Here is a 25,703-nt window from a genome sequence, read left to right on the forward strand (position 1 = left end):
ATCCCCATTCCTAATGTTACTTGTCCACATAAGTGATTGCTGTACTGTTGTAGGGATGTTTTGCCATCAGGAATGGGAAGCAAGGTCATCTCCCACAAACTGTAAATGGAAAGGCAGTTGTTCATGAGTCATTCTCTCTATCAAGATGTGGTTTGCAATAGGAAAACGTATGAAAAACCCTGTTACAGTTCATGCAAAGATAGTTGTACACCATTTTTTCACTCTCCCCCATGGCTGTCAGTGACTGGTGAGGAAAGTATGCTGCTGTTAACCTCTATGTGGGCCAGTCCACACAGGGAGTGCAATACTCGCTTTGCAAAGGGGTTATACTGGGTTGTTTTGTTTGTTTGTTTGTTTTTTTTGAGAGAGGGCAGTTTTATGATCTAGTGGTTACAGACAGCTGCTCTTTAGGACATCTGTGAAGACTAAATCCAGGGCATCTGGGTATAAAAGCATGAGCATTTGTTACTTGAGCTGAAGAACCAGGTCTCTTGGCATGCACAGCAATAAACCTTTATATGTGGTCTAACGGCTATAGATTGACACAGGGCCACAGTGTGTTAGGGTGGGTTACACAAGTACTTAAACTGACACATTTCTTATGAAAGTGTATGTGGCAAAATGGCTAAGATTTGGGCCTATTATACTCCAGGAGTGGGCTCTATTCCCAGCTCTGTCTCAGATGATCTTGTGTAAGCTCACTGGTTTTTTTTGCTCTGAAATCATTAAAAGATGGTTTGAAACCTTGACTTACAATGAGGGTGGTGAAGGGCACAGAAATATTCTCTGGCAGAGTGTATCTTTTTGCCCCTTCCTGTTTCCTCCCCCCCCCCCCCCCGAAAAAATTGTTTAAATGCTGAAGCTTTTCACAAGACTGCCTAGAGCTTTGGCCATGATCGCGTTATTTGCAGGAGATGGCAAAGGTGGTGGTATTTTGGAGTAAAGCATGGTTGTACATTAATTTTCCGTGGATTGGATTTTAAAACAAAATCCTAGCTGTTGTTTTCCAGGGAGGGCTCTCCACGTGTCTGTAGGAGCTTTGAATGTCTGTTTCCCACTTTCTGTCCCTCACCTCCTCCCGTGCAACCTGCACATTCACCCGTGACGTCTCATATCATATGCACTGAACTCTCCTTGTGCTGACACGGGAAACTGGACTGCACTTCTAGCAGAAATAGTCGGGGCTGCTCCTCTGTGCAGCCTAGCAGTGACCTCTCTGGGTAACAATCTACTGCCCTGCTATGGGCTGAGCATGCTGCCTCTACAGCATTTTTACCCACTTCTTGTTTCCTGGGGTTTTTTATATCTAATTACTTTCACTAAAAGTTAATAGAAATTATCTGGTGGATTGTTCCTGTTTATATTGTAGGCACGTACTCAGTGCCTCTTGAGCATAGACAACTGTCAATCAGCTGGCCCGTCACCTCATTAATTAATTACAAAGTGTAGATAGCTGTTTAAGGCTTACAGACTGCTTGGTTGACAAGGGACTGTGCGTGGGGTCCTTCCTGAAAAAAAGAAACCAGGACCATTGCTTTTTGCTTTATTAATTTCTAAAATGGACAAAGTGTATCCTAAAATGTTAAAGGCCTGATTTCCAAGTGGGACTTAGAACCAGAACTCTCATTGACTTTAATGGGAAGTTTGAGTGCTCAGCACTTCTGAAAATATAATCCTCTTACACCCTGATAAAGTTGGTCAAAAGTTTCCCACTGAAACATTGTGGATGAAAAATGGCATTTTAATTAATGTAAGATAACAAAAAAGCAGAATATTGCTTCTGCTCTCATTATAGTCAATGGGAATTTGTCTTTTGGATCAGGCCCTTATTGTATTTCAGAGACACAGTGTTGGATTTCAGTGTGAACTGCTGCAAAGTTTGGATTTGAGGTTTTGGTTTGAGTCTTTCTCTGCTGTATTTATATATCCAACAATAGTTTTACTATAGACTGTAAGCCAGCAAAAAGGGAAACCCAACCCAGGAATACAGTGAATATGGAAGGGAATAGAACTGCCTCATGGACCTCATTGGTAAGTTGCTGTAGTTTATAGCTGTTGTAATTCCATTGGGTTCAGTGGTAAGAGGTGCATAAGTCATATGGTCATAAATTATGTCCCATATGTTTCCAATAGACTGGCCACTGTGTTTTTGAAATACAGCTGTTCATACAATGGTTGTTACTATAAGATGGAAGAGTATACAAGGAAAAAGGTTAGCGCTGTAATGTATACGGTCCAGCTTGTTTTCTTCCTTTAAATAAAGGTAATCATCATTTCCTCATACAGTAAAATAAATATTGTACTTACTCAGAAATGCACATCATCAAAGCAATGAGGGTACTCTTTAGTCCTTTTTAAAAAGGAAATTAGTGGTTCTCTGAGATCTGTCTGAGTTGACTAGTTTAACAGAATGGGTACACAAATTATCCCAGGCAAAATTAAAATCACATAGAAAAATGAGTTAGCTCACAATAAATGGAACAGCAAAACATTCAAAATCAATGCCCTATGTCCTCAGAGACCTATGCTGCTACAATCTCCTGGGCTTGTGTTTTTCTGATATTTCTCAGCAAATGGGATCATGAAGTGGTGTTCTAGGAAACAAGTCTTATTTTGAAATATGGCTTTAAATTTCACAGAATAAAGTAGTGCTGCAGAGACGTTTTCATCTGCAAAGCCTCATTTGCTCTTGGTTAGCTCATTGTTCCTCCATTGTGTAGTGGGACACAGATATGGGAATATTAATATCTTATGTCCATCCATGGAAAGGTCTTTTTTCACCCAGGCCTCTGCTAGCAGATGTTCCTTATCTCTTGCATTTTAGAGGATTTTTATTCCTGTTGAATTATCATCTAGCTGTCCCTGTTTCCTTCAGATTAGGGATCCAGAAACAGTTATCTGCCTACATAGAATTTTCTTTTGGGTCCAGCCTCAATTGTTAAGGAATTTTATTTTAAACCAGACCACAAGATCAGACTACTTAACATCTCCAGGATTCCCCAGAAGGTAAATTCTGGCAACATTTTCTAAGCCTTCTAAATGAGGGTCACTTCTAAATTACTGCACAGCTAAGTGTTTTTGATTTCCCACCTCTGTCTCCATTTTGTCATGTGATGTTTCCTATTCACCCACTCTACCAATGAGACTATCTGTCAAGATTACTTCTTTGTTCAGGGTTTCCAAGCTGTTTCCTAAAACAGACAGGATATTTTGTAGTTTGTTTAATTATGATTAAGCATACAAAAATCCTGATTATGTTGGCGGTGTTGCATGGCCTTCTTTTCTTCATGGCAATATCGGGGTTGCAATGAACATGAGTACAGTTTTTCGTGTGTTGTGAGCAACTCAGTATACTATGTGCTAGAAACATAGCGATATTTTGTTTTGTTGTACTTAAAAATGTATTTGAAAATAGCATTTAAAAAATCAACAGAGTGATGAACAATCATCTTCCAGTTATCTTACCCTACCACCATCACCCCATGGCTTTTTATACATCAAGTCTCTTTCCCAAAGGCTCCTCCTGAGGCCATAACACCAGCTTTCCACCACCTGGATATCCCACAGCACTTATCTGAAAGTCTAGGTTCATGTATAAAAAAATCCCCAAAATATATTCCAGATCAAATATTAGTAGGACCAGTGTTCATATTAAAACCTTCCAAAGACACCAGAGTCAACATATTTTATCCTAATCCTCACCCCATTCGCTCCCACTCCATTCCCCATGCACCCACCCAGGAAAGCATGGGAAAATAGATGAAGATTGGAAGTCAATAATTCAGACCCTTTCAGATCTAGAGAGGTGAGGGAGATGCAAATTTCAGTCAAGAACCCATCACTGAAAACACCAGACCTTTCCCAGTTAATTTGAAAGGTTGTTAGCTAGGGCAGGGGTTCTCAACCTTTTCTGATCCCCTCCCTCCCGCAACATGCTATAAAAACTCCATGGCCCACCTGTGCCACAACAACTGGTTTTCTGCATATAAAAGCCAGGGCCGGCGTTAAGAGGTAGCAAGCAGGGCACTTGCCTGGGGCCCCAGGCCATAGTGCATCCCACAAAGCTATATTGCTCAGACTTCAGGCTTCTCCCCCATATCCTCTGCAATGAAGACGAATGCAAAGAATTCGTTTAGCGTCTCTTCAATGGCCTTGTCTTCCTTAAGTGCTCCTTTAACACTTTGTCATCTAATGCCCCCACCGTCTGTTTAGCAGGCTTCCTGCTTCTCATGTACTTTAAAAAATGTTTTACTGTTAGTTTTTGTTCTTTAGCAAGCTGCTTCTCAAATTCTTTCTTGGCCTGCCTTGTTACACTTGTACACTTAACCTGCCAGAGTTTGTGCACCTTCCTGCTATCCTCACTAGGTTTTGACTTGCAAATTTTAAAAGATGTCTTTTTGCCTCTAACAGCTCCATTACTCTGCTGGTTAGCATAGTAGCATTCTTATGCTTCTCTTTTTTTTTTTATGGTTTGGGGTATATATTTAGTCTGAGCCTCTATTGTGTTTTTTAAATAGTCCCCATGCCGCTTGCAGGTATTTAACCCTCATACAGCTCCTTTTAATGTCCATCTAACAAGCACCTTCATTCTTGTAGGTGCCAGCCCTGGTAGGTCCCCATAACCACTCAGACACATGGCTAAGTGAACAGGTATTATACTAGGACTGGCAGGAAAGGGAAAGGTTGCAATTGTTCCACTCTAAGTACAGAGGCTTAAGTAGTGACAGTTCAAAGTGAGCTATTGTGGTAAGGTTTTGGGTCCCTGGGTCAGCCCACTTGAGAGTCAGGGCTTTTCAGGCCTAGTACCTGGGGTGCCTTCTCCAGACCAGTCCCTATTCAAGCAAATAGGAGTTTGCTGGTTTCCAGGCCAGGCTCAATGAGTGTCTCTGAGGCCCCTCTGCACTGGTTCCCTGCCCAGCCACTGCTGCTCCCCTGTAAGTCACACACAGATCTGAACCCAGCTGTAACGTTGCAGCCTGTTTCACAACTGGTTCTGTGTACAGTTCCTGGGGATTCATTCGTGTGGCCAGCTTCTCTGCATCTCTCTGCTTGCCATGTGGCTATTTCCTTGAAAAATAGTCTGGCCACTTCCTGGTTCAGGACCCTGCTCTTGCCTGGCCAAAGGAAACGGAAGTACAGTGGGGAGTGGGCTGACAGGAGTTGTAGTCCCTGGTTGGCAGATACATCACAGGCAATTTCATAAGCAAAACACACATTAGGTTCCACATTGTTGACTCTTAATACCTAACGTGTATAGTTCTCCACCAGTGACATGCTTCACATTATCAACTTACTCATTGCTTGCTTCAGAGAGCTCTCAGCACTTTTAGTTTGGTTTGGGCAACAAGTCATTCAGAAATGGTTGCTCCAATGTTACATGCTAGATCACCTAGTAATACTAAAGGAGTAGCAGATGAAAAATGTCAAGTATCACAGAATACAAACATCCTGAATTCTTGTCAGGGGAATATCAAGTGCACTGGCACATTGAGAGAGGCCAAAAAATTGTGCACTGAAAGAGTATGATTTACACCTTAAATAATTTATACACCAGTCAGCATTCACCAAATAATTGGAAATGACTATCCAGCTATAGTACATGATATTAAAGGAACTGAAATATATCCAATCTTAACAATTACACTGGAGCATGTTAAGAAAAAGCACAAATGAAGACCATGAAAATACTGCAGATAGAGCTGTTCTTACCATACAATATCCATTACGGTATTGTTGTTGCTTTAGGGCTCTGATCTGATTTGCTAAATAAACACATGTATATCTTCTTGTGACACGCAGACCACGTATTCATCCTGATGATCATGAAGCATGAAAAATTCATGTCAATACGGACTCTCAGTAAAAGAAGGCCACATGCGGATTCAGTCAGTAGTTATTGGCCCTTCTCACCCAAGTCCCTATCTTAAGGCTATTTCTCAGGTTTCAGAGCATATTCCACTTCTCATCCCGATAACTAGGGAACCCATAAGGTGCTACAGCATGTTACTCAGAAGAGTATTTTCTAGCTAAATTGTCTTTAAATGCATGAGAGTTTGGAGTTTTGGCCAGCTCCAATGTCCATTGAAGTTAGTGCAGTATTGCTGTAGATGTGTTAGTCCCAGAATATTAGAAAGACCAGGTGGGTGAGGTGATATCTTTTATTGGAGTAACTTCTGTTAGTGAGAGAGACAAGTTTTCAAGCTTAAACACCACTTCTGGATGACAGCAGAAGGGGCATGACTGAAGTCTCATCCAGCAGATCTCTGGGTGCCAGACTGACCTCTTGTCTAACAACTATTCATTGTGGGGGCAATTCACTCAACTGCAGAGAGCCAGAACAATACCTATGTAACACTTTTGTGCCACTCTAGGAGTATTTTGAGGGCCTGACTGGGCTTACAAAGTGCATAGCCCTTAGCACAGGGGTGAATTTAATCCTGTGGGTTCAAAAGTTCAGGCACAAAATAGTAACCACAGAAATGGAGGTCAGAACTAAAATGTTTTTGATATTTTTGCTCTTCTTACATAAGAAATAATTGGTTCTCCTGTGGCCCCAGTGAGGGAGTAGATCTCACTCCTTTCAGACTGAGGGGAAAGTTGCAAAACTGAGGGGAACTTGCTCTGCCTGCCAGCAGCTCTCTCTACCACATGAAGGGTCCTCTAGCTGGAGCATCTCCACTGAATACAGCTGTGGCCTATAATATGGGGAGAGGTTTTTGGGGTGCAGATTCAAGACTATAAAAGGCTCTATCGATTGAATTCTATCATGGAACAAATAGGCAACTGGTGAAGTTCATGGAGCACCAGTGTCATGTGCTCGCAAAAAGATGCTGTGACCTCAGAACCCTTTAGGATAGGGGTTACAAGAATATCCTAATTCTAGTGTGTACATTCTGGTTCACCAAAGAATGTCATGGGAGATCTTAAATGAAAGCCAAGGTCACAATGGTCAATAATATCACTGTGAAATGTATGTACAGATACTATGTGAGGAGCCATGTATTCACATTAAAAATATGTTCTTAGATTCTGTATCATAGTAGAGATGAAAAAAAACCAACAGATTTTCTGTCAGACAAGAAATGTTTATTCATCTTTCTCTCAGACAGATGTAAATTAAGCATTGTAAGCTAACACAATGGATATCCATTTACATGTGAAGTTATTGAAGAGATATCATGCCAACAGGAAAGCAGCACACAGGAAGATGACAAGCCATGGGCAGTTTTATTGTCTCTGAGACAGACCATGAACTTTGGGAATATAAGTAGAAGTCAAAGAAAATACCTCCTTATTCTGCACCCAGGAAGTAAATGGGCAGTGTGTTTATATTCATGAAAACTGGATCTCAGCCAGCTTTGGTTGAAGACCCTGCAGAAAATTTTGGGTGAGATAAGCTTCTTTAAACAAGATGTTCTTAGTTAAGCTCTAGAAAACTGTTATAATTTTGTTTTATATGTAACCATTTGTTTCCAATATCTGTACTCACTATCCCCTGAATCTTTAGTTTTTGATGGTAAATGTATTGTTTTAACAATAATTATATCTCAGTGCCGTGATATTAAGCAAGGTGCTGATCCTGAGTTGCATCATTCAAACTGCTATGCACATTGTTTATTTGGGGACAGCAGACTTGGTATTTCTAAGTGTTGAGTGAATAAGGGCTGAACACTACAGGGGGACTCTTTAAATGGGCTCAGGAACTGGGCTGTACCTTTTGTTGTTCTGTACGGCAAAGGAAGGGCTGGCATAGTCCAGAGGAGACTGCTTGGGTGGCTAATAGGCTGGTGGTGTCAGAGAGCTGACATGCAGTTAAGCACCAGAAAGACTCTCTCATAGTGGAGGCAAGTGTGTAACAAGGTGGATCACAGTTCTGAGTACCCCGAGAACCATCCCTGATGTTCCACTCATCAGGAGAGCAGCTGCCTCCTGTACCAGTTCTAGATTCCGACATCATAACTGTCTAATAATTCAAAAGTTCTATGAAAAGAAGATGATTGTAAAGTCTTCAGGGCAGGACATGTCTCTTCCTATGGGTTTGATTGACACCTTACACATTTTGGGATCTACTGCAGTAAAAAAATAACACCTGTTACTATAGATTAATCCTGATTTTTTACTAACCCAGAGTTTCCAAAATTGTTTATTGTGAAGTGCCTTTCTATTCCCCCAGCCTTCTGATGGGCTATTGTACGGCCCCTGATTTCATGAAAGTTTTGGGTATCCCTCAAGATTTCATAAAATGGAGCTTTACCTATAATAGAAAAATATAACGAGTTCCTGGGACACTGAGCACTGCTTTACTGGGCTTTACAAATACACATTTCTCCAAGCCACTAAAAATTCATAGATCTATTGGATACAATCTCACTTTTGCTAGATAGGTCCATCAATGGCTATTAGCCAGGATGGGCAGGGATGGTATCCCTAGCCTCTGTTTGCCAAAAGCTGTGAATGGGCAACAGGGGATGGATCACTTGATGATTACCTGTTCTGTTCATTCCCTCTGGGGCACTTGGCATTGGCCACTGTTGGAAGGCAGGATACTGGGCTAGATGGACCTTTGGTCTGACCCAGTATGGCTGTTCTTATGTTCTTAGATATGGATCCAACTAATTTGCTTAACCTCATTAGGCAGAGTTTAAATGGCTTGTCTATCTTCTCCTGTATATTACAACTGTTCAATATTGTATCAAGATAAAATATACAGATTAAGATCCTTTGGACACAGCTTCAGGAGTTCCCAAGCACATTGGCAATTGAAGTACTAACAATGATATTACACAATTGATAGGAGATTATGGAGATTCTTGATTTGAGAATTGATGTGCTCCCATTTCATTGCTGCTTTTTTGTTATGCTGCATCCGAGCCAACTGCTGGGATCCAATTTGGCAGCTGGCTTGTTAACTGTGAGAGTCAGATGTAGGCATGAATTTTTACTTCTCTAGCAGTGACATCTGGTTTTGTGTGACCTGGCGGCTCCTGTTGTACAGAGAGTGGGCTTGCTGATTAGGATGTGCTGCATCTCTGATTGGCATTTGCTATTTTCTTCATGTTTGTTTCTGTGACTGTAGAGAGATGCCTGCCCTAGAAAGAAATTCATGAAGAGCTTTTAACATGTGTATGAGTGGGGTTTCCTTGTGATTATGTGTTCAGTCCTTAGAAGAACTCTCATTCCAATACAGATTTACTTATAGACTTTATGAATCAGGTGGTGTTGATGCATATTTACATGCTTAGCACTTTTCATGCAGAAGGATAACAAAGCCCGATTCAAATGTATAGCGTCCACAGGAATACCATTTCCCATCACTGAAATGCAGCCACCTGTTGTGTTTAGCACGACTGCTGTTTAAAAATACACACAGCAATACTACATGACCCGTTAGATACCACAAAAGGAAACTTTTACTTAGGCAGAATATAATTACCAAAGCTGGAAGCTCATCAGGACATCTTTCAGAAAGTCTGAGGGTATCCTTAACAATGACAACTGCTCAGGACCTCAGTTTTGTGTTTCGTTTGAAAGATGGTATCTCCAGTAGCACAATGTTAATACTTGTTCCAGTTCAGTATTGACTTAGAGGGAAAAGTGCCACTTATTGAATCACGAACACTTTTCTTGCAGCTACTATGTTTTTCATTAGAGGTCTCCCATTCTAAGTATGTGCAAACTGCTCAGCTTATCATATGCAACAAAAATAGCAGGGTAGTATAGCAGCAAGACTTATATTGATTTCAAAGCTTTTCTGCTCCAAGGGTAAAATCTGCATAGGATACTCGGGATGGTTATCTATCAAAGTTCACATTTAACTGTCCCAATCCTACAAATGGGTGTCAAGGGGAAGAGCAGACCTTTTTGTGCTATATTTTTGCCTGCTTAGTATTTCATGTGCTTCTTTTGTTAAGAAAATTTTATAATGAAATCTTCTGTAGGAAAAATTAGATAAGCAGGATCATGTGGCATTTGGGGTTTGCTTGTAGAGATTTGTATTCAAGCTGGAGTGGCTCTAGGTTAAAGCTTGCTGTTTGTGGTGATGCTTGATTAGAGAGAGGGAATTGTTGAAGAATCCTTTAACAAAATGGAGTCAAGCTCCGTGGCATTGTTGTCTCTTGAAGTGAGGACTCAACCTTGATCCCTTCAGACTGAGCTGACAGCAATTTATAGAGTATAGTCAGTTAACCTTTATCTTGCTTGCAAAGAATTTTTCTTGCTTTCACCCACTTTTTAAGCATATTTTTATTTCCAGCTTCTCTGCAAGTGGCACACAGTTGTTCAGCTTCACTTACACAAGAAACAGCCTTTTTATGACTAATTTTTCAGTACCATCTTGATAACTCATAGACACTGAGCATCATTTATCAACATGGTAGCAATCAATCCTTTGGGTTCTTTCTACCTGGCTGAACAAAATATGAAACATTAAATTAGCTCTGGCCCATATTCTTCAGCACTTACTTATGAGTACCTTACTCTGCAATTGGTCCCACTGGCTTCATGGAGTAAAGTGCTATTTAATGTGAGTAAATGTGGCAGAATCTGGCCCTGTTTTTAAGGTAATTTTTCAAACTATTGCAGTGGGGTTTAGCAATGCAACTTCCATTACAGTCAGTGATACTTGTCTGGCTAAAACCCCAAACCCTGCTTATTGCTTTGAAAATGTAGTGACTTTTACATAGTGAATAATCAGGGGTGGCTCCAGTGCAGCAAGCGTGTGCCTGGGACGGTTAGCTGTGGGGGGCGGCATGCCTGTCGCTGTGAGGGCGGCAGTCAGGCAGCCTTTGGCAGCGTTTCTGTGGGAGGCCCACCGGTCCCGCGGCTTCAGCAACAATTCAGTGGTGAGTACGCTGAAGGCGCGGGACCGTCAGATCACCCGCAGAAACGCCGCCGAAGGCTCCCTGACTGCAGTGCTTGGGGCGGCAAAAACATAGAGCCGCCCCTGTGAATAATAACAAGAATACCTGGCATTTATAGAGCAATTTACGTCTCTTCAAATAGGAGCTAATTAACACAGTAATATTTGTCTGTGAAAAAACCTTTACCTTTTGTGTGGTGTGAAAATAACAAAAGGAGGAGGAATTAATTGAGAAATGAGCTGCCCAGGCTGTTCATTTTTATTTTTTTAAATCAGAAGACTGTTCAGAAAGGCCTCATCCAATGGCCATTCTAGTCCATGGAAGGGCTCACATTGACTGCAGTGTATACTGGATAAGGCCCAAAGTGAACTTCCTTCAAACAAGATAATTAGTATGGGAATGCTGCCTGCTTCAGATCACCCAACCCCCGGCTCTTTTTTGCTTTTAATATATGCATTTAGCAAGCCTTCTCCCAACAAATATGTCAAATAAAACTTATAGCACATTAGCAACTATTAATCTATCAAAGACACCTACATGGCCCCTACTATAGTATCTGAGCACCTCACAATCTTTAGTGTATTTTTCCCCTCCCAAAACCACCCATGTGAGGTAGCAAAGTTCTACTGCCCCAACTTTATAGATGGAGAACTGAGAACTTGATCCTCAAATGTATTTAGGCTCCTAATTTCCAGTGGATCCAGGCCCAAATGACTTGTCTAAGGTCACACAGGACAGTCTGTAGTGGAACTGGGAATTGAACCCAGAGTCCCAGCCTTGACCACAGGACCATCCTTTCTATTAGCCACCCTACCAAAATTCAAAACAAAAATCTCTCCACATGTTGTTTCTGTAGTCCAAAGTTTATGCCACATGGAGGGAGGGAATAAAACATTTAAAAAACTATAGAAGCCTAACTTGCGTGATTGATATCCAACTGTTCAAAAGACATATGCACATGCTGTTGATTGAGAATAAGATTCTAATGATATACCATGTCTGCAGAGCTTACCAACTGAAATGACAATGAGGCTGAGGAGAGCACACAACCCTGGACTTTAGAGAGAGAGAAACAAAACCAGAGTCTATCATGAGTAGCAATTATTTAATGGAGATCACTATTAAAAAGAAATAAAAGGCTATTCGGATTGGAGAAAACTGAAAACCAAGTCATCCCCTCAAACTATGGCTTCTTTGCTCTCTAATTCCTGGGAGGATAGTATTTTTGAATTCAAGAATCTCTTATCTTCATCAAAACAATGAAAAATAAACATAAACTATGTACAATATTTCCTTTCAAAATGACCTGAAGTTTTGCAGAATAAAGCAAGGGGTGATTAAACTTGTTAAGATAAAATAAGAGCGCATCCAAACCTCTGTCTCCAAAATCAAACTGGATCTTTTTACAGGTTAGAAGTTATTTGGATATATTTTTCCCCCAGTGGTTTTTATTTTTGTGTGTTTGTGTGCAATCAGAAGTGGAACTGCTGAAATAATGATGGTTTTGTGGGAAATGTTATTTCTGGCTCAACTGAAAGCAGAAAGTATTGAAAAATCTAGCTGGCAAACCTGAATCTCAATTTTGTCTTCTCTTGTCTAGATAGTTCACAGATCCAGCGGAGCTTCTGGGTACTTATCCAAATCAAACTGGGAGTTCAGTGCTGCTCGCACTTTGCATGCAATGTACAGGTGCTCAAACTGCATTTAAACTGAGCCTGTATTGCTGCCTATGCAAAACTAATGCATTGGTATTTCTCTGTTGGACTCTAATTGCCTCTGAATCATTACATTGAAGCTGTGCCTGTGTTCTGAAGGTGTGAAGTATGCAAATGGAGATTTTCCCTAGGGAAATGGCATTATGCTACTCCAGATACTGAGTGAACTCTGCACCAGAGCAGTGTTTAGCAATCTGTATCTTTACTATATTACATTCCTCTATATCAGCAAATTGCAGGTGAAGCAAGGTGAGGTCACTCCACTTCTATTCTTCTGGTGCTTTGCAGATGTTAATGTTTAGATATTTTTCCATTTTCTCTCCAGTACAAGATCCAACAACTATAGTGTTGCATAGTGTGATACAAGTGCTTTTCTAGACATGGAAACACAGATTGGCACACTAAGGAAGTTTTAGTGTATTAAGCTTCTTGAGTAACACAGACAGCAGATGAAAGACACGTAAAGTTTGTCCAGTGAATAGAACCAGATTTTTTTTTCTTCAATTAGGCTGCTGACTTTCATGCAAAGAGTGTCTCGGTGGATTAGAACACAGCAGATGTTTCAGGTCATCCCAGGTTCTGTTCTTTTCCTTAGTTATATTTATTGAGAAGTTGAAATATCCTATTCATGTGGAACAGCTAACTAAGAAAAGGAAAATATCTGACATTGCTTAAACTTTTGTTGCTTGTGAAGGCACATGAGAATGACAGCTTATGCTGCATGTGTTGATTGGTATCTTATGTATTGCAACCTTCCAATTCATCCTTGAATATTGAGTCTTCTGTGTATGGCCCTACCAAATTCACAGTCCATTTCTTGGTCATAGGATTTTAAAAATAGTAAATTTCATGATTTCAGCTATTTAAATCTGAAATTTCATGCTGACCCAAAAAGGAGTTGTGTGTGTGTGTGTGGGTGTTGCAAGGTTATTATATGTGCGGGGGCAGTGGGGGAGTGGCTGGGACCCCAGCTCTGAAGACAGAGCTGCTGTTAGCAGCAGCGCAGAAGTAAGGATGGCATGGGTATGGTATTGCCATCCTTACTTCTATGTTGCTGCCTTCAGAGCTGGGCCCTCGGCCAGCAGCCACCACTCTCTAACAGCCCAGCTCTGAAGGCAGCAGCCCAGAAGTAAGGGTGGCATGGCATGGTATTGCCACCTTTACTTCTGCACTGCTGCTGGCAGTGCTGCCTTCAGAGCTGGGCACCCAGCCAACAGCCGCTGCTTTCTGACCACCCAGCTCTGAAGGCAGAGCAGAAGTATGGGTGGCAATATCGCAATCCCCCTAAAATAACCTTGCAAACCCCCTGCAGCTCCCTTTTGGGTCAGGATCCCCAATTTGAGAAATGCTGGTTTCCCCTGTGAAATAGGTTAAAGCACACAAAAAAACAGATTTCATGGGGGGAGACCAGATTTTGCAGTCCATGAGGTATTTTTCATGGCCGTGAATTTGGTAGGGCTCTATTTATGTGTTAAAAGAAGGTATAAACTGGATAAGGTATTTGGGCTATGGGCTGTGTCATACTGATGTCTATTATAGAAATCAGAAATGGGACAAAGGCTTCGTTTTGCAAACTAGCTTTGCAAAACCAAAATAAACCCTCTGGAGTGATTTGGATCTGGGTTTCATTTGATCAGGACCACCTAATCTTTTTGGAAATAGGAGGGTCAGTTAAAATGTTCTGATTCAGGCTGTCTCTAACAGACATCTAAAATATTGTTGCAATTTTAATGCACAATTGTGAAAAAAAAATCCTATAAACTTTTCTGAGGGTCATGGAATTATACATGGATCTGTCACACCTGAAGACATCCTAAAATTGAAACCATGTTTTGCTCTTTGAAGTGTGCATAACATGTGTAGAATTGATATAATATAGTGTATTCAAGTGATCACCTTTCAAGCGATCTTGAATTTACCCAATTATGCAATATCTGTCTGCTCATATTCCAAAATGCTACAGTGGCAGCTCCCTTTGATGCACTCAGTTTGTCTATCTCTAGTTTTTCTCTGTTTCCTCTTTCCATTTGCTTCATCACCTTCTGTGGTTCCTGCTCATGCAGTTTTTTTCTTTTAAACCATCTTTGCAATGACAGAATACATCTTATTGCATGTACTCTGCTGCTTATTTGCAAAGCTATTGCCTCACATGAAAGTCAATGAGGTTGGTGACCTTTTGATCTCATGATTTGATCACAAGCTAACAGATCTCACTATTATTGTGCTCAGATGACGGGCTCAGTATAACAACCTGAATAGAAAAGGACAGAACTGTCAAGACGTTTTTCCTGATATTCTTCCTAAATTATTGTATTCTTCTATTATACTAATTAATTAATCTCCCACTTGAGGCCAAATTCAACCTATAGACAAAAATAGAATTATGAACATTTATTAGGAGGGGTTTACAAAGAACAGATCTTGCCAGACAAACTTGATTTTGAATTTTTTAAAAAAAACAAAACAATCAGAGGAGAAAATAACGCAGTATATTTGGATTTTACTAAATCATCTGTTTGCAAATGTTTGCGCTCAAAATTGATTCAAATCATCATGGATATGAAGAGGATTGAAAACCGTCTGAAGCATCATAAACAAAAGTACTATCCTAAAATGCAATGGATTAAATTGTGGAGAAGCTTCCTGTGGGTTTGAGGGAATTTGTATTAGCTCCAGTTTCATTGAACGTATCCATTAATGGTCTAGAAGAGGGAGGAAAAATATGTTAATGAAAGTTGCAGGTAACTACAAAACATGGAGAACAGCTGAATAATACAAAAAGGTCTAGAGATACTGAAAATATGGGCAGAAAAAAACAATGAGATACAACTGGAAAAAAATCCAAGCTAATAGATCTAAGGGGAAATGATCAGAAAAGAGGTACTGCTTTAACAGAAAGATATGGACATCTTGGAGGAAATTCAGAAAAGAGCAACAAAAATGGTTTGACTAACAAGAAAAGATTAAAAGATAATACACTAGCTTAGCTAAGTGACAGTGAAGGGATAGGGGCCACATGGCAGTAGTCTGCAAACGTTTAAAAGATGTAAGCACAAAGGATGAAATTCAGACAGGGCAAAAGCAGGTTCAAGTCCATCGGAGTCAACTGAGTTGCATCAAGCACAATGCAAGATGCAAACTGAGATGAGTGAGGGCTAAGGCAAAGCCTCCAACCCAAACAACTCAAAATTTATGAAGAGTTGGGATGCAGATATGAACTTTGTGGCTGGCCATTAACATCCTAATGGGCGAAACCAACCACTGTATCCCCAGATTTTGGTTAAATTAATTTCTGCATTTTGATCCAATTCTTGGTTGGGTAGTGTTCAGTTTTAATCCTTAGTCTGCAACATGCATTGTAGCACAAATCCGGTTCCACTACACACCTTAGATTGACCAAAAAGAAATGGTTAGCAGCATGACACCACACTCAGTATTTTTAAAAGTCATTTCCAAATCTTGTTGTTCAAAATATTGATGTGGCACTGTTAACTGTGGGCCAGACCCTGCCCCGTGCCGTAAAGATGCAATAGCTGAGGAGAAAAACATTGGACACCCATTCCTTCCCTCTGCCAACACAGCAAGACTGCTGTGAGGGGAATACAAATCCCTGTGTCCCTGTATCCCCAGGTGTTTGAAGTCTCTGGCATCAGAGTGAAGTCCAGGTGAACCTTGGGATCCTTAGGCCCAATTTGGAGTGAAGACCTGCAGACTAGCACTCCCGCTTGAGAGCTGGAACCCGCTGCCCAGCCCCTCTGTGGACAAGGAAGGCCCTTCAGCCTCCCCTGAACTTAAGCCCATCCTCTCCTAGAACTCCACCCCAAAGGTGTGAAGCTTCAGGTTTACAACTGAACTCTCTTGGGTGGTTCGTAGCAGCTGTGAAGTACATAACACACAGAGACATTTTGCATAGGTCTAACACATTTGCTTTTTCACTTACAAAGAGCACTAATCATACAGAAAACAATAATCATCATAACTTCAATGCCCCTCACAAGGTCACCCCTCCCTTGAGAGACCTTGGGGCTCTCTGTTCTCAGAAAAGCCAGCAAGACTCCCCCACCTCATGAGGCTGCTGCATGCTGGGTTGCTTCTCTCTCCTTTTGAGCTAGAGACAAAAATAACAAAGTCCCCAGAAAGATCAGCTCTTCCTTCTTTATAGAATTTACCCTCCTTTGTCGGGTGATACACTTGCCAGCACAACCCTATGTCAAGTGACTTCATTACCAAAGCAACCTCTCCTCTGTTAAATCACTTCAGCTGGTTGGGAGCCAATCTAGTGTTTGGACCTCTTACTTTTCAGTGGTTGAGAATTTTAAGTCAACCACCCTCGTTTGTTGTTGTTTTGCCACCAGCCTTTGGAATTTCAGTTCAACATGGAGGCAAAGAGATCACAGAGAAGGCAAAAGGCGCCACGCCCAAACTGGAGTTTGCAGCTTGGTAAAGATACAAAGCGTTCATAAGCTCACACAGCTTTCATAAATTGTCCCAAATCATCACACCTGCTCCCACACTGGCTGGGAGGTTGTGCAGCCTCATGGTGTGCTGGCTAGCGTTGTGTGGAAATGCACCAGACTCCAAGCCGACACACAAGCTGCCATCTGCAGTGAACATTACCTGGGCTGTGGAGTATAAACGATACTCTTGAAAATGAATAGAAGAGTATAGCACCCAGTATAGTCCCCCTGGACTGCCTCATTGGATCCCGCTTTTGCCGGCAGTATTTGTGAAATAGCAGTAGATGGTCTGGCTCTTCCCACTAACCTCACCAAGCTTTGGATCTCACCCTTTGCACTTGGATATTGGTCTATATCAGCAACCATCCTAGGGTGCCTTCTTTCCTCCAGAATTAATTAAATTAGAGATGGGTTGAATGACTTTTGAAAGACTGCTGGGTACATCTCCACTGTGGGCAGATATTGTGGTTATCGCATGCATACTCATATCAGGCAGGTATTTTACTATGCATTGATAGACCTGTAAGAAAGTTGTGATTTTTTTCTTCCGGTTCAGCAGTAGCAGCTGCTGTTTATGCAAGCTGTGGTTTTGGTGCGGTACCATAAAAGGTAGTGTGCAGGTGTGTATGGGTGGCTGAGGGTATGGGGCAGGACCTAAACTCTTTCGTAACTGACTAGATGTTGAATTGGCAGCAGGGTCCTTTACCCTCCAACAGGGATGGATATTGTTCCATTCCCCATGGTGGAGTGGAGGGCGGCAAGTTCCTGTGCCCTAGAGTTCAGCCCAACTGAAAGACCCCTAGAAACCTGAGACTGGGGGGCTGGCACCAAGCTGGGTGGTGTTGCCGGAGGCAGAGTTTTGCTTGCTTAGCAGCACTGTTCATGCAGGCAGTGGGGTGTCTCAGATTTGAGGGGGCTACCTGCTGCCTATGGTGAGCCCCCCCAGGGAGGTTGGCCTGACTCATACAAGTCCTTAGGCCCATCCTCCTCCTCCTCAGCCTCTGCCCCAACCACAGGTGCCAGGCCACAATGTCACTCACTCAAATGTGGCCCAGCTGCCCCTCCATCATTACGGAGTGAGTGGTATTGCAAAGAAATTGTGGTGTGTGTTGAAAGTTGTAGTTTCTGCAACAAAATTGCAGCCTGCAATTTTCTTAGTCTTAGCCATTCACCATTTTAAATAGGGTGGCCTGTGGCCTATTTCTTACATTAGTGTCATGAAGGGAGGGAGAAATTCTGAGACTATGGCAGCCTTAGATCTGCCAGCTGGCTGGTGTTGTCTGATGTTATTCTCCTTTACCAGTCACTTGCTGGAGTCATCACATCACAGTTGTTCAGTGTTCCCATCAGCATGGGGGGTTATTTGTTTGATTACAGTGAGCAGGACTGCAAAGTATTTGGATTCAGGTTCATCTCTAAAATAACGTTCATTAAAAGGGAGTAACTATGGAATTATGCAATGGTACACTGTAGTGCGTAGGCAAGGTCTGGAGAGTGTTTGGATGGCTGAGAAGAAAAATGAAGGGGATGTATAGTTGAAGGAGTCTCTTGTAGTTATTCGACTGGTAGTTTAGAAAGTCTGAGTTAATTCCCAGCTCTTCCATACTTTGTGTGACCCTGTACAAATCACTTAATAGCTTTGTGAACCTGCAAAATGATGACGATCATGCTTCCTTTCTCCCTGCCCTTGTGTATTTAGATTCTATGCTTTTCAGAGCAGGGACTCTCTCTTCCTTTGTGTTTTTACTGTGCCTACTACAATGGGGCCCTGGCTTGGTTAGGACTCCTGTAATACAAATAATAAAAAAAGAAAGTTAATGTAAGAATCTACAGCATGTCATTCATGGAACACTTTTTAAATGGTTGTGCTTTACCTTGTGAGGTCTTCCTGTCCCAGAATGTAGCTCAGTGACTGACAATGGATTAAGGTCTGTTGCACTATTGTCATCACATTGAATTAAGATTAAATTAAGGATTTAAATTAACAACTCCAAGGTCTCCGCTGTTGGACGTGGTCCCGCACTTTCTGTTGTATCTCATTTCATCAATTTATTCAGCGTCGTGTCTTATTACTGTGCATCACTCACTACATGCTGAAACAACGTGATGCAAATCATTCCTGCCATGCCCTGGCACTACCACAGCAAACAGTACTTCCCAGCATTGGCAGCTCATTCTCCAGGCTATCATGGCACCTCTACAGAAAATTCACATCATAAACGTTTCCTGTGGATATGTGAAAACATTTTTCTAATATGCTACCATGTGAAAAAAGTACAAGTAGAGCAGTATTGGAAATTGTAAAAGTGGCATCATATTCTTTTTTATATTATAAGCTGATTGAACTAAAGTTTTACCTACCTGCATATACTCTGTACATTCACCTAGTGATTTACTAGTTTTTTAAAAAATCATTATTTTGGGGAAGGAAATTGATTTTTTTTTTTACTTAATAATGTTCATAACCCTTCTTTTTCTGCCATATTTCTTTTGAGATGGGTTGACCAGAGCTAAACACTAGGAGTATTCCAGGTGTCCTGTCTATTTATATAATGGCATTATAATATTTTCAGTATTTTTTTTGTTCCATTCTTTATACATCTGAACATTTGGTGTTGGTTTGACTTCAATCTGTATTCTCAAACTGGCGGTGAGTCACATGAATTTGGTTCATTTAGCAAACTGTTTGTCAATGCTTTATATATATAATGCACACTTTCTCTCTCTAATAGCTGTGAATATTTTGAGGCTTCTGTTTGCAAGTGCATTTAGAGTTCTAATTATGTTAATTGTGAAAAGGCACATGGGGAAAGTCACATAACAGTTTGCGATACAGCCATTCATCCTACTTCTCTCCCTGACAAATCAGCTGGCCTAATCTTAGTATGGAATCACAGTAAGATCCAACCATAGGAAAATGATCTTATTTTAATCCAAACCTTATTCATCTTCAGGGCCTGTGAATCCTTGCAAGCTGGCTCTTACATTAAAGAAAAGGAAAAGTGTAACTTGGAAGGTTTAACACTTCACTTACTCTGAACTCACAGATGCGTACCATAGAATCATAGAATATTGGGGTGGGAAGGGACCTCAGGAGGTCATCTAGTCCTGCTCAAAGCAAGACCAATCCCCAACTAAATCATCCTAGCCAGGGCTTTGTCAAGCCTGACCTTAAAAACCTCTAAGGAAGGAGATTCCACCACCTCCCTAGGTAACCCATTCCAGTGCTTCACCACTCTCCTAGTGAAAAAGTTTTTCCTAATAGCCAACCTAAATTTTAGTTTGTACTGCCTTCGCTAGTGCTTTTTATGTAGCCTGTTGTAAAACTAGACAAATATCTAGATGAGCTGATGTACCCCCTGGAAGGCCTCTGCATACCCCAGGGGTATGCATACCCCTGTTTGAGAACCACTCAGTGATGAGCTGCCAAAATCTTAACAACCGGTTCCCTATAAAAAGTTCTGATTTAAGGGGGGAGGGAGCGGGGGGAGACATACTCGTGGGGCTGGGGGCCCCTGCAGCTGGGGGGAAGCAGGGGAGGGGCCCGGGGAGCCTCAGCCTCCCCAGCTGAGAATCCTGGGAGCAACAGGATGATTCGGCCTGCGGACTGGAGTTCTTTGCTCACCTCCTGGCCCTTTAACAACTGGTTCTCCACAGAGGTCTAATTTTAGCAACCGGTTCTTGAGAACCTGTGGGAACTGGCTCCAGCTCACCACTGGAACCACTGATATACATTACATAAGCTGGTGGGCCAATTTATGTGCTAACTTGTCAGTCATGTTATAACCTCTCAGCCTGGCAAGACCCAAATGTGGAAGTTAATGTATGATAAAGACTCAACAAAAAGACACACAAAATTATTCAACTTAAAATCCTGTGGAAATGATTCCTTTAGCATAACTAACTCTTTCTATAACCTGAATTTCACAAATCTTTATTTATGATGTAAATAATTTTCAGCAATAAAAATAAAGGGAACACCTAATTTGGGTGGAATGTAGGTAAGCTTGGGACTAAAATGAGTGACGTCCTGCAAAATGAGGTACACTTGAGACATGTCGGATTATAGTTCTGTATATGATTCCAACCCTGAGAATCTTCAGTACAAATGATATTGTGCCAGTAGTTTAGTATGAAACATACTACAAGCTTTCTAATGGACAGAATAAGAACTGTGTGTCACTGGGCCTATACAGCTAACAAATCATGGAGCTACTTCTGAGGCTTCACTGGTAGTGCCTATGCTTTTGGAACCGAAGGAGCTACATGCTTTCTCTTCTGTCACCAGAAAGTTCTAAGTCGCCACAGTGGGCAGCATAGTGAAAATGGTTAATTTGTAGATCTATCTCTTGTACATAGATGGCCCCCGTTATTCTAGTATCTGAGCATCTCACAGTCTTTAATGTATCTAAACCAGCGGTTCTCAAACTGTGGGTCACCCCCCCAAAGTGGGTCACAGCCCCATTTTAATGGGGTTGCCAGGGCTGGCTTAGACATGCTGGGGCCCAGGGCCAAAGCTGAAGCCTGAGGGCTTCAACTCTGGGTGTCGGGACTCAGGTTACAGGCCCCTGCCTGGTGCTGAAGCCCTAGGGCTTTGACTTTGGTTCCCCCTCCACAAGGTGGTGGGGTTTGGACTTTTCCCCCCTCCCTCTTCATGGCGGCAGGACTTAGGTGGGCTCAGGCTTCGGTTCCCCCTCCTGGGCTCGTGTAGTAATTTTTGTTGTCAGAAGGGGGTCGCAGTGCAATGAAGTTTGAGAACCCCTGATCTAAACCCACAATGCCCCAGTTATCCCTCAGTTTACAGATGGGAAACTATGGCATGGTGAGACTGTGAGATTCACTCAAGATCGCAGAGGACATCTGTGGCATAGCAGGGACTTAAAACCAAGTATCCCAACTCCCAGGCCCGGCAACCTAACCACTGGACCATCCTTCCTACCATGAAGTTGGGTTTCTTATAGCTTTTTCTTCAGGAAAAAAAGAGAGCCCCAAAAGAGTACTCTAGTGCGGTGATGTTTTTGTGTCCTTAGCTGTAAAAACCTTTCTAATTCTACTCCATATTTTGAGCTTTGTTAAGGTGGTTGCTTTTTATGGGCCAGAGGAAAAGCGAGGAAAGTTGGCAGATGGCCTATGGCTTACTCAATCATGTAGTTTCTGTTATACAGTCTAGCTAAACACAGTAAAAATGTCAATACAGGTTCCAACTCAGTTGTTTCTCTCAATCAGAAATGAAGCCTGTTTCTGCCAGCTGAATCCCTTCCTTTTTGATTGATACAATGCTACTGAGCCCTTCATCATTTTTCATATTTGGTCAGCGTAGAGAAGCATCTCATTGAAATTCTTTGGAATGGCTATTTTGTGAAACATGCTATAGAATTGCAAATCATTGTTACAGGTTCATTAAATAGCTTTCAGCAAGTAACAAAGGCTTTTCAACTACCCGTATCTCCTTCTTTACTTCATCTTAATCCCACTTATTCTTGAAAAATAGAGCTTTTTAAAGTTCTTTTCCTCTCATGATAGTTGCTTAGTAGCATGTTCTATTGTTTAGCCAAATCCTAGAGCCAGTTGAATTATTTATTGCAAATATTTACCTGATGGATTTACTCATTTCTGTTTGCAAATCATTCTTGAGTGTATCCTGATTTCTGCAAATGTATTTATCTTTCGTAATAGTTACTGAATAGTTTGGAGGAATCTATTTCTCCAAATAGGGTAGTAGGTGAACTTCAGATATTGGTTATTCAAACTGTGTGATTGCTCAGCTAAGCCACAAAGTTTCTGCCACCTCAATTGGCTGACTGAAACATTTTAAACAAGGACATGGTGAATAGCAAATAAGGAATAATAAATAGTCTTGACTGTGTGTTTACCCTTGCCCATAAGAAAGAAAAACAGCCATTCTGCATCTAAGCAAAAACTGTGTGTATAAATGTTTTCAAATAGTTTTTTTTTTAAGAGAGCATGAATGTGATTGAATTCAAGCCAATGCTGGTGAATGCTGTTTTGCAGTATTATTAGGATGACCATATTTTCCTATGCTGAATATGGGACAGCTGGTGAAATTACTTGTATTCAAGTGAGCTCAACAGAAATCAATCAGAATTATGCAGTACAAACATTCAAATTAACATCAAGTTGACGGAGCCCCCGTTAAAAAGAAATACTGCATATTTGTGGCATAGCAGGGACTTAAAAAAACAAGTATGGATTCTTTTGATTTATCTTCTTATCTTTAAGGCTTTAGGATTCATACAGGGATGGGTGAGACACACACCTCTACCCCCTCCTCTCACACACACACACACACACACACACACGGAAGTGACCGACTGACCCTCCCTGCCCAGTGCTCTCTGCCCTCCATGCAAGGATGGACCCTCCTCTCCCAATACTTGGCACCATGCTTTCCCAAGGCAACGTGTGTGTGGGAGAACACATCCCCCATCCCCTCCGAATTCTGCCAGGATTTACACCAGAACGTGGCCAGCAGCAGCCTTTTGGCACTGTGCGGGAGGGAACGGATGGGAGCTGCTTCCAGTCACAGGGAAGGAGGAGGGGAGGAAAGGATGACCTGGCCCATGTCTTTGTGGAGCTCCGTCCCCTTCCCCCACTTATGGCTGGAAGCAGCTTGTCCTTTTCTGCCCACACAGTGTCGAAAGGCAGCTAACACCTCCAGGCTGCTGCTAACCACCGACATAACCCAGCCACCTCCTGTCCCCTGGCTACAGCACGGGCAGGGTGGGGTTAAGCTCTAAGGACGCATTGTGTACCAGGGCCCAGGGAGCCTGACTGCAGGGGCTTCAATGGCCATGAAGCCCAGCCAGAGAGGTGACTCGGCAGGGGAGGGTGCCTAGGGGATAGAGCAGACCCAGGCTCCCTGGGGGGCAGGACAGAGGGGGGGAGGGGTGAAGAGGGTGCTAAACCCCTGCCCGGGAGGCTGCTGTGGAGCCTGCAGGTTCTGGGTGGGAAGAGGCTGGAAATCTGTTCCCCCTCCCCACTCCAAGGCTTTAGCACACTCAGGGCTTGGCTCCGGGCCAGAGGGTCTTGGGCTTTCCCAGGGTGCCAGCCCAGCTAGAGGCAGTGGGGGAAGGAAGGAGCCTGCCGGCCAGGCTGCTGGTGAGCTGGGCACTCTGACCAGGGACTGGTTCTCTGTACAGCGCTGGGAGTGGGACGTGCCCCGTCGGGGTGGGGGGGATATGGAGGAGCAGCAGGGTTGGAGGGGGCACCTGTCTGCACTCACCAACCACTGAAACTCACAGCCAGCACCGGCTGGAAACGGGGCGGGGCCCTGCTGGCTGACAGCCAGCACACAGCAGGGGCTGCACTGACAGACCGGCAAGGGGAGCAGCCCGGCCCCACCTGCTGCAGCTTCACTCTGCCACCAGCCTTGCATACCCACCCCTGTCGTCAGCCACTGGCTCCCCCCACTAACTGCTGGTGGGCCGGCGGCTGGTGAGCAAGGATCCGGCGAGCAGCAGGACCCACCAGTACTAATGGTGGGGGAGGTGGAAAATACAGGGCAATTTGCCTGTTTTTAAGAAAAAGTCGGGACACCTGCAGGACGGCTTAAATATGGGACCGACCTGTTAAAAACAGGACGTCTGATCACCCTAAGTATTACCCCAGATCTACTAAGGTCTCTTTGCACTGCTCTCTTTGCTCCTTGAAGGGGCTGATGTGGATCCCCCAGAATCCTCAGCAAATATAATTCTGGCTTAGCTGGATTTATAGCACCTACATCTCTACCCCGATATAACACAAATTCGGATATAACGCGGTAAAGCAGCACTCCGGGGGGTTGAGGCTGCGTGCTCTGGCGGCTCAAAGCAAGTTTGATATAACGTGGTAAGATTTTTTGGCTCCTGAGGACAGCGTTATATCAGGGTAGAGGTGTACTTCCCTCCCCTATGGCATATCAGGGCATGCCAGAAAGGCCGCAGGATGCAGCATTCTGATTGATCTGTGTGGTTTCTATGGGACCAATGACTCCAGCATGATTTAGACTAGCCCTTAAAGAAGTGGAACCCTTCTGCCAGGTGGTGTTGGCAGCAATAAGGACTGGGTTCAATATCTAGGGGCTCCTCTTAACAATACAAAACAGAACCAGCTTGAACCCCCACCCAGTAATCTGGGAAAATTGAGCACCACCCCTGGTGCCTCTAAGAGGCAATATTTCCCCTCTTGCAAGCTCTGAGTCTGTGTGTAACAAAGCTTTTATTAAAAGAGAATCCAACATTAATTAAACACCACAACAATGCTTCAAAAGCATGAAACCAGAAGCAAACGCCAACTCCACAGTACGTTGAGCGGTGTTCTTTGCTTTTCTTTCACACCTTGCAGTGTATAAGTCTGACAAAATCTCTTTAAGAATGCACTCCCCTTTCCCTCCACTGCACTTCACTCACAGTGAGAAGGGTAAATTAATCCATGACACACATTTCTTTGGTCAGCGAAGACCCAGAGTTCAGAGGCACATTCACCTCCCACCCCTGAAAAGGTGGGTGGGGACGAGCAATACCTCTACCTGGTGCCACCACATCTGCAACTAGCTCACTGTGCTGTTGGTTTCTTTGCTGCCTCTGGCCATATCACTGCTGCTGCTTGCTGCCATTTCTGCAATGCCCTGTGCTGAGGTTCTGCCACTTGACCCAGTTCCTAGTGATTTCAGT

The 25,703-nt window shown here is 42.7% G+C and overlaps 1 protein-coding gene across 7 annotated transcripts in view; it reads left to right on the forward strand.

The window, feature by feature from the left end:
* C1H11orf87 (chromosome 1 C11orf87 homolog) overlaps positions 1 to 25,703 on the forward strand; it is a 142,198-nt gene that overhangs the window by 45,842 nt on the left and 70,653 nt on the right. For 6 of the 7 annotated variants that reach the window (XM_039520520.1, XM_039520522.1, XM_039520523.1 and 3 more), the window contains exon 1: positions 7,091 to 7,387. The exons of the other annotated variant lie outside the window; for it this stretch is intronic. The gene's annotated coding sequence lies outside the window, so the exon portion shown is untranslated. Of the gene's footprint in view, positions 1 to 7,090; positions 7,388 to 25,703 lie in introns of those variants that run through there. 7 annotated transcript variants of the gene reach the window in all.

This window comes from Mauremys reevesii, linkage group 1 (assembly GCF_016161935.1).
Source record: "Mauremys reevesii isolate NIE-2019 linkage group 1, ASM1616193v1, whole genome shotgun sequence".
In the NCBI taxonomy this organism is placed as follows: domain Eukaryota; kingdom Metazoa; phylum Chordata; order Testudines; family Geoemydidae; genus Mauremys; species Mauremys reevesii.